Source organism: Lipotes vexillifer, unplaced genomic scaffold, assembly GCF_000442215.2.
Source record: "Lipotes vexillifer unplaced genomic scaffold, Lipotes_vexillifer_v1.1 scaffold1103, whole genome shotgun sequence".
NCBI lineage: Eukaryota > Metazoa > Chordata > Mammalia > Artiodactyla > Lipotidae > Lipotes > Lipotes vexillifer.
This window is the reverse complement of record NW_006775759.1, coordinates 555719-566466: the sequence shown is the minus strand read 5'-3', so window position 1 is coordinate 566466 and position 10748 is coordinate 555719.

Here is a 10748-nt window from a genome sequence, read left to right as displayed (position 1 = left end):
CCCGGACCGGGGCACGAACCCGTATCCCCTGCATTGGCAGGCGGACTCTCAACCACTGCACCACTAGGGAAGCCCTGTCTGTCTTTTTGTAGGGTACCCTTGTGATACTTATGCCCAGTTGGAAAATACTATATGGCTTCTTTGTACCTCTGCTACCTTTTCAAGAGCCATTTTACAAAAATCCTAGGTAACCTATTTTAGTATTTAAATATATATATACATGTGAGAGATACTTTTAGAACAGACTTTTTTTTTACTTTAACATTCCTGAATTCACATTTTTAAGATTAAATTTAAACTTTCCAGAATTTGAATTTGCCTTTTTCCACATCAGTGTAATAGACCATAATTCAGCAATAGAAGAAATTGATGTCTGGTTAAAGGAAACAGATATGAAGGGAAAATAATTGTTTTAATGTAACAGAAATGAATTTTTAAATAAAATTGTTTTGTTTCTGTAATTTTGTATTTGCTGCTACAGTAGCTCAATATTTTATAGAGCTAACATATAAATCTGGCTCCATTCAAAAACTGGAGTACTTTCTTGTACCACCAGCCTAGGAGGAAACTATGCACCAGTCTTCCAGATGGGTGACTGATGGCCTTGTTTAGCTGATGCATACTTTAAAATTCACCTATAGCCCAACATCAAGGAAGTTTGGGAGAAACTTTTATCTTTCTAGTTATAGAATTATGATTCTTTTTGGGCACTGGCATTTTGTGAAACCTTTGGGGGAGGGAGGGTGAGGCTGGGGAAGAAATGTGAATTATGTAGAAGGGTGTTTTCATGTTTTCTACCTTGTCCTAGAACCAGTACAACTTTCTTACCTGTGTCATGTCCTAGTTCACCAGCTTTGTATCCAGTGATCATCTCATACAAGTTTGGCTATACTTGGTGATAGTGCCCATAACTAAGTTATTTGGCATGTTTGACTTTCAACAGTAACAAAAATGGTTTTACATTTTGTTTTATTTCCTAAAAATATATACAATGTCAGAACTTCACATTTTATATACTAGTATCTGGCTACTAGTATTTTACAGGAACCATAGTTCTTGGTGACTATATATATATATAGGGTGGGCCAAAAGATTCGTTCAGTTTTTTCTGTAAGATGGCTCCAGTAACACTTAGTTGCCTTTAACTTCATTCAAAACAATTTTGTTAGATTGCACGTGACAGCTGTCATATCAGCGTGCATTTTAAAAAAGACTTATCAAAATTGGTGGATTTTTGTGCAGCCATTGTAATATTGAAAAGGGAAGAAAAGAAGCAACATTTTCGGCATATTATGTTTATTATTTCAAGAAAAGTTAAAACACAACTGAAACATGAAAAAGGATTTGGGTAGCTTGTGGAGAAGGTGCTGTGACTGATCGAATGTGTCAAAAGTGGTTTGCGATGTTTTGTGCTGGAGATTTCTCACTGGACAATGCTCCATGGTACGTAGACCAGTTGAAGTTGATACCAATCAAATTGAAACAGTAATTGAGAAAAATCAACGTTATACCATGAGGAAGATAGCCAACATACTCAAAATATCCAAATCAAGCGTTGAAAATAATTTGCACAAGCTTGGTTATATGAATTGCTTTCATGTTTGGGTTCCTCATAAGTTAAGCTAAAAAAACCTTCTTGACCATATTTCCTCATACGATTCCCTACTGAAATGTAATGAAAACGTTCCCTTTTTAAAACAAATTGTGATGGGTGATGAAAAGTGGATACTGTACAAAAATGTGGAACAGAAGAGATCATGGAGCAAGAGAAATGAACCACCACCAACTACACCAAAGGCCAGTCTTCACCCAAAGGAGGTGACATGTATATGGTGGGATTAGAAGGGAGTCCCCTATTATGAACTTCTCCTGGAAAGCCAAACGATTAATTCCAACAAGTACTGCTCCCAGTTAGACTAACTGAAAATGGCACTAAACGAAAAGTGTCCAGAATTAGTCAACAGAAAACGCATAATCTTCCATCAGGATAACTCAAGACTGCATGTTTGTTTGATGACCAGGCAAAAACTGTTACAGCTTGGCTGGGAAGTTCTGATTCATCTGCTGTATTCACCAGACATTGCACATTCAGATTTCCATTTATTTCGGTCTTTACAAAATTCTCTTAATGGAAAAAATTTCAATTCCCTGGAAGACTGTAAAAGTCACCTGGAACTGTTCTTTTCTCAAAAAGGTAAAGCGTTTTGAGAAGATGGAATTATGAAGTTGCCTGAAAAGTGGCAGAAGGCAGTGGAACAAAAGGGTGAATATGTTGTTCAATAAAGTTCTTGGTGAAAATGAAAAATGTGTCTTTTATTTTTACTTAAAAAACCGAAGGCACTTTTTGGCCCACCCAATATATATACATACATATGTATATATATGACATTTTTTGTATACTAAGTGCTGTTTCAATGTTACAATCATTTTTAGAGTTATTGTAATCAATGTGAGTATCATGCTTTTTCAAATCTGAAAAAAAATATTTATTTGAGTAGAATATTTTCTCTCACTGTTGTTTTTTCTTAACATTGGGGTGAGGATAGGGGTATACTTTGAGGAATCATACTCTAATTTACTACTGATGTTTTGGTCAAAATATAGCATTTATTTTGAAATTTTAAATGGTGTTTGTTATGGGCTGTATTGTGTCCCTCAAAAAAGTACTAACCCCAAGTGCCTCAGAATGTGAGTTTATTTGGAGATAGGACTTTGAAAGAAGAATTAAGGTAAAAGAAGGTCATATAGGGCCCACCTTATATGGAAGACTTGTTAGAAGACCGTGTGAAGCCATCAGAGGAAGACGACCATATGTAAACCAAGGAGAGAGATCTTAGAGGAAACCAACCTTGCTGACACCTTGACTTTAGACTTCAAGCCTTCAGAATTGTGAGAAAATAAATTTTTATTGTTTAAGCCACCCAGCTTATACTACTTTGCAACGTTGGCTCTAGCAAACTTGTACAGTGGTATATAGGAACAAATTTGAATTTTGAGTGTTGATGTGTTATGAAATGAATTTTCAAAGTGTTGGGTTTGTATCAAGGCATGAAAGGAGGATTTTGCACCATTTGGAAGATGATACATATATAAAAAGTCAGATATATTTATCAAACTCATCATATGAAGAAAGACCTGTCATGCTCCATGTTTATCTTCTGGGAAATCATTTGTATATTAAATAGTTGCAGCTCAGATTTTTGTTTCGCTTTCATAAAGTTATAGTAGTAATAATCATTAACTTCAAGTTTATAAATATATTAGTTTTCTTAATAATAAGAACAAAACGTTGTACATTTGAGATTGTAGAGACAGGTGATTAAGATTAGGATAATATTCTTTTGCTAGAATAAATATGAGAGTTCAGAGTTGGTGAGTAATTAGGAGAGAATGCAGAAATATACAGAATTAAATAATTAAGGAATAAAAACAAGCTAGGTGATATACACACCAACTTTAAAGAAGTGCTTATTTTTAAAGTTTTAGTGGAATTTAAACTAGATAATATAGCAAGAGTATTTCCACTTCCTGTGTAACTATTTATTTGACCCACATGCACTTTTGTTGGGAATGTAAATTGGTGTAGCCTCTATGGAAAACAGTATATAGTTTGCTCAAAAAATTAAGAATAGGGCTTCCCTGGTGGTGCAGTTGTTGAGAGTCTGCCTGCCGATGCAGGGGACACAGGTTCGTGCCCCAGTCCAGGAAGATCTCACATGACGCGGAGTGGCTGGGCCATGAGCCATGGCCTCTGAGCCTGTGCGGCCGGAGCCTGTGCTCCGCAACGGGAGAGGCCACAACAGTGAGAGGCCCACGTACTGCAAAGAAAAAAAAAAAAAAAAGAATAGAGCTACCATACGATCCAACAATTCTACTTCTGGGTATTTATCCAAAGAAAATTAAAACTCTATTTCAGAAAGATATATGCACCCTTATTTTCATTGCAGCATTATTTTTAGTAGCCACGCTATGAAAGCAACTTAAATGCCTATCAACAGATGACTGGATAAGGAAGTGTGGTATATGCTTGTGCATGTATATATATGTGTGTGTGTGTGTATATATATATATATATATATATATATATATATATATATATAATATATATTTACGTATATATACACAAGCACAATGGAATATTAGTCATATAAAAGAAAGAATTCTTGCCATTTGTAACAACATGGATAGACCTAGAAGGTATTATGCTTGGTGAAATAAGTCAGACAGAGAAAGACAAATATCATTTAATTCCCTTATATGTGAAAACTAAAAGTAAAGCAAACAAACGTAAGAAAACAGAAACAGACTCATAGATAGATATAGAAAACAAACAGGTGGTTTCCAGAGGGGAGAGGGCTGGGGGAATGAGTGAAATAGGTGAAGAAGATTAAAAGGTACAAACTTCCAGTTATAAAATAAATAAGTCAAAGTGATGTAATGTACAACATAGGGAGTATAGTCAATAATATCGTAGTGTCTTTGTATGGTGACATGTTGTAACTAGACTTATACTAATGATCATTTAGTAATGCATAAAAATGTTGAGTCATTTTATTGTACACCTTAAACAAATATATTTTGTAATTCATTTATACTGTAATAAAAGATATAATAAAACTTCTAGTCCATAAGAACATAATAAAAAGCCAAAAAGAAAAATAATTTTAAAAAATCAGAGAAATAGAAATATATAAAATGATTTTAAAAGTAAAATATGTCAGTTTCACTAGAATATATCACCGGATAAAAATTTCCAAGTAAAAGATGTAAAGCTTACACAGGTTATAAAAGTTCAGTTATGCACTGAGTAAAAGGTATACCTAGATATTAGTATAGTGTGTAACTTCCAAATAAATAGAAAAAAAAGTAAAAAAGGAAAAGTACAGCAGAACAAAAAGCATCCAGTTCTAAAAAACAAAAGAAAAATGGGAAAATATAATCTGAAATCCAGAAAACCCATGAAAAGATAGTGACAATGAAATATAGCAGTTTCCAAATAATTAAATGCAGATTAAAATTTTGTGTTTAGAACATACTCATAAACAGTAGATTAAAAAATATCTAATTATATTTTAGATAAAAAGACATCTAAAGTATTACAACATTTACACATTTAAAGTAAATATATGAAAAATATATCACATATATACTTGACTAAAGAATGCAGATATTGTTATATTGATATTAGAAAATAATTTACTTAGACTAAAAACATATTATCAAAAACAAAATTCACTGAGAAAAAAATATTAAAGTTTTCAGTTCACTGGGAAACTATAATTCTATGTGAGTGCAACTAATAACATCACCTTTACTATAAGGGAAACTTTGATAGAAGTACATGAAAAGTATAAAATTAAGTGAAAAATTGAGGTGGATATTTTAATTATATCCACAGTGTTGTGATAAAGAAAATGTGGTATTGAAATCTTTTTTAGATTTACAATACAGTTATACACACAAATTTGGGTAAATAATTGTGGTATATTGATGTAATGGAATATTACAATGGTGAAAACGAACTAACTACAGTTATTGCAAAAAAAATGTCCGTAAATCAGAAAACATATCAAGAAAGTTAAACATGGGATATTTTGTAATCAAACTGCTTTATTCACACAGTTGTACAGCCACACAGACTTTGCCTCATTAGTCAGAGATAATGAAAGGGTCACATCTCTGTTATTTTATTAATTCCAAATGAGTAACGCCAAAGCAAGATATAAAGATTTCCACTTCACAGTCTCGGAGTAGTGGTATTTGTCATTCTGTGGCCTGCAGTGGTATTTGTCATTCTGTGGCCTGTGAAAACACTTTGTTTGCTTTTCCAAAAAGCTAATGGGTAGGACCAGCAGTTATATACAACGAAACAAACAGGACTTACAACACTTAGGAAGCCGGACAATTGAAGCATTAGTGAAAGAGTTTTAAAGAGGTAGTGTTAACTTCTAACAAAATTCTCGAGGACTATCACTGAATTAGGTATGGGATTACATTGACATTTTAGGGAAATGATGGGAAAGAGCTAAGATTATATGAAAAGAACTTATTTTCTTTACTTTGATAAGTGTTTGGTCCTTATCACTGGAGCTGGAAATCAAAAATAATTCTATTTTGTGGAGCCCCTACTCATTTACTATGAGTGGTGACTGCAATTGACACAAGCCTCTTCCTACTACTACATGAGGATGGTGGAATATGGAGAAAGAGAAGTGGGGCCTCAGATGGAGACAGGGGATTATGAAGTGGTTCATAAATCCTGGACACACTCCCAGTAGAACAGGAGCAGAGGTCACTGTCTAGAGCTGGCAAAGGACACAGAGTTCACCAGGAGTGCTGGGAGGTTTCTGAAGTGCTGCCAGCTGTAATTTGATGGTAGGTAAGATGAAGAGAGTGTTTCTTAGTATATGGAAGAATATAAGCAGTGCCTAGCTTGGGTTTAAAACACTTGAGTGCCTGTAGAACTTGAAGGAAATGTGAAAACATCTTATACTCTATCTTTGAAATAGAAAATTAATACATCCAGACAGCATTTCCTAAAGGAAATGATTTTTAAAATTTAAATCAGTTTTACGACAAAATATCCAAATATATTTAAGTGTCTTTGTTTCAATGGCTCTAAAGGGAGCTGTTGCAAAAATTAGTTTATATAAGTATTTTGTGGTTTAGCTTATGATTCAAAGTTCAGCTCAGCTACTTCTCAGATATAGTCATTGTATGGCAGTGTGCTTGTTATTGATTTTGTTTTCATGTTCAAGTTCACGTCAACAAAGTTCCTTGGTTTTATACCATGTATCAATTAGAATACTTAAATTATTTCACAATTGTTAATTCTTTTATTCTTTAGTCATCCTCTCCTGCTTCCCTAACAACAGAACTCCCAGTTGTGCTCCTACTAACTAGCCACTTCATAGCTCCTGTTCCTCTGTCTCTGCTGTCAATGGTGACCCTGGAATGCTTTAATTATTCTTCATTTATCTCCTCAGATCTATTATCCTCAATTTTATTTTCTAATTTTGGATCTCAGTATGCTCAGCTTTGTGCACTACATCAACTAAATTCCTCTGCTATGTGGCTTCTGGCTGGATTCAGACAATGGGGGGAGACTAATTGTATTTCGTCACTGTTCTCTTCCTGGATTGGGACCGTGTCTTCAGCAATCGCTTTATCCTTCCATTACTACATTTTTTTGCCTTCTGTTTCTTCCTCCATGTTCCAATTCTCACTAATTTCTTGGAATGTTACAGCTTTCCTTTATGGCTTAGCCTAATGGGATATTAATGGCTTCCACTTTTGCTAGTCTTTGGGTGCCTCACTATTCCTTTCAGTTCCCTTCACATTGTCCAGATATTTGTTAAGTACTCTTTTCATTAAAGTATCCCAATTTGAAATATCTGAGGTGAATTTTTTTTATCTGCATGGAAACTCAGTGATTCTGATTTGGTAGCAGTCATGACCTCAGGAAAGAGACTATATAGTTAGAATCTGAGGTTGTTATCATATTTGATTAATATATGGATACCTTCCTTGACAGAAGAAGCTAAAACATTGTAATGTTTTCATACAGTGGTGTATTAATCTGATCAGGTTGCCATACAAAATATCATAGACAAGGTGGCTTGAACAACAGGAATTTTATTTTTTCACAGTTCTAGAAGCTGGGATACCGAAAATCAAGGTGCTGGCTGATTCTGTTTTTGGTGAGAGCTGAGGGCTCTCTTTCTGGATTGCAGACAGCTGCTTTTTTCTTGTGTCCTCGCATGGTGTAGAGAGAGAGAGAGAAACAGAGAGAGAGAGCAAGCTCTATAGTCTCTTCCTAAATGGACACTAATCCATTAGGTTAGGGCTCCACATTTATGACCTCATTTAACCTTAATTACATTCTTATAGGTCCTGTCTCTAAACACTGTCACATAGCTGGTTAAAGCTTCAAAACATGAAATTTGGGGAGGGACACAATTCAGTCTATATAAAGTTGTATCATGACTCTTCAAATAACCTTGGTTTGAAATGTGTTATAATTTGAAATGTGTTGAAATGTTTGTAGTGAGTAAGCTTTGTGAGTTAAAATTAGCTCACTGTGATTTTAATGGAAGTTTCAGATGGAGATGAGTGCTTCTGACTAAATTGAAAAACACAGAAACAGGTTAAGACCTTGAACTCATAACTCATGGATGAAGAAACAAAATCCTGAATGGAAGTTGTAAAATAATACCTTATATGATATAGCTGAATTGAAATCATGACTATCAGCCCCCAAATCTAATAGTGGTAGTAAATTACAATGCTCATTGGATTAGGTTTCTAGGGCTGCCATACAAAAGTACCACAGATTGTGTGGTTTAGACAGTAAATATTTTTTCTGAGTTCTGAAGTCTAGAAGTCTGAAATCAAGGTGTTTCCAGAGTTGCTTTCTCTGGGATCTCTCTTCTTGGCATTTAGATGGCTATCTTCTTGTTCACATAGGGTTCTTTCTCTTTATGTGTTTGTATTGACTATGTTTCCTTATTTTCTGTGTACTTGATGCTCTGGTATTTGGGATCTTGATCCTGGAGGGATCCCAGAGCTGCTCCTCCCAGGTCTAACAAATTCTTAGAGCAAGCAAATGACTTCACTGAATGATTATATAACTATATGCTGTCTACAAGAGACTCACTTCAGTTATACGGACACACAGACTGAAAGTGACGGGATGAAAAATGTTATTCCATGCAAATGGTACCAAAATAGAACAGTCATTATAGTTTTATCTTTCATTTGAAAAGGTACATGCACCCCAATGTTCATAGTAACACTATTTACAATAACCAAGAAATGGAAGCAACCTGTGTCCATTGACAGATAAATGAATAAAGAAGATGCAGTACATATACACAATGGAATATTACTCAGCCATAAAAAGAATGAAATAATGCCATTTGTAACAACATGGATGAACCTAGAGATGATCATACCAAGTGAAGTAAATCAAACAAAGACAAGTATCATATATCGCTTATATGTGCAATCTAAAAAAATGATACAGATGAACTTATTTACAAAACAAAAACAGACTCAGACATAGAAAACAAATTTATAGTTATCTAAGGAGGAAGGGAGGGATAAATTAGGAGTTAGGGATTAAAATACACACACTAGTGTGTGTGTGTGTGTGTGTGTGTGTGTATGTATATATATATATATATATATATATATATATATAAAACAAGGACGTACTGTATAGTACAGGGAACTATACTCAGTATCTTATAATAACCTATAATGGAAAAGAATCTTAAAAAGAACATATATATATATATACACGACTGACTCACTTTGCTGTACACCTGAAACTAACAATATTATAAATCAAGTATATTTCAATAATTTTTTTTTAAAGATCAAACACAAAATAAAGAGAGCAGTTGTAATGATATTAGACAACATAGACAAAATAGATTTTAAATCAAAAACTGCTGAAAAGACAAAGAAGGACACTAGATAATGATAAAAGTATCAATACACCAAGAAAATATAAAAATTGTAAATATATACACACCCAGTATCAGAACACCCAAATATGTGAAGAAAACATTGACAGAACTGAAGAGAGAAATAGATAACAATACAATAATAGTATTCAATATCCCACTATCAATAATAGATAGAAATCTAGACAGAAGATCAATAAAGAAGTAGCATACTCAAATGAAACAATAGACCAAATGGACCTAGCAGACATATATAAAACATAGCACCCAACAGCAGTAGAATACATATTCTTCTTAAGAGCAGCAGAATGTTCTTCACAATAGATCACATATTAGGTCAAACACAAGTCCTAACAAATTTAAGAAGATTGAAAACATACCAAGTATCCTTTTCTATTACAATGGAATGAAACTAGGAATTAATAGTAGAAGGAATACTGGAAAATATTCAAATATGTGGAAATGAAACAACACACTCTTGAAAAATCAATGGATCAAAGAAGAAATTAAAAGTGAAATTAGAAAATATCTTAAGATAAACAAGAATGAAAATACAAGATACCAAAACTTGTGAGATGCAGCAAAATCTGTTCCAAGAGGAAAGTTTTTAATGATAAACACCTACACTGAAAAAGAAGAAAAATCTCAAATAAAACCTAACTTTACACCTCAAGAAAGTAGAAAGAGAAGAACAAACTATGCCCAAAATTAGTAGAAAGAAGAAAATAATAAAAATAAGAGCAGAAATAAATGAACTAGAGAATAGAAAAACAGTATTAAAAATCAATAAAACTGAGTTGTTTTCAAAAAGATCAATAAACTCAACAAAATTTTAGCTAGACTAAAATAAATAAAGAGAAAACTCAAAATCAGAAATGAAAAAGGAGACACTGAAAATTATGCCACAGAAATAAAAAGAATATTGAGACTATTATGAACAATTATATGACAACAAATTTGTGAACTTAAAAGAAATGAATAAATTCCTAGAAACATGCAACTTACCAAGACTGAATCATGAAGAAATTGAAAATCTGAACAGATCTATAAGTAGTAAGGGCATTGAATCAGTAATCAAAAGTCTCCCAACAAAGCAAAGCCCAGGAACAGGTGACTTCACTGATGAATTCTACCAACATTTAAAGAAGAATTAATGTCAATTCTTTGCAACTCTTCCAAAAACTTGAAGAGAAGAAAACACTCCCAAATTCATTTCATGTGGCCAGCATTATCCTGATACCAAAGCCAGATAAGGACACTTAAAACTATAGGCCAATA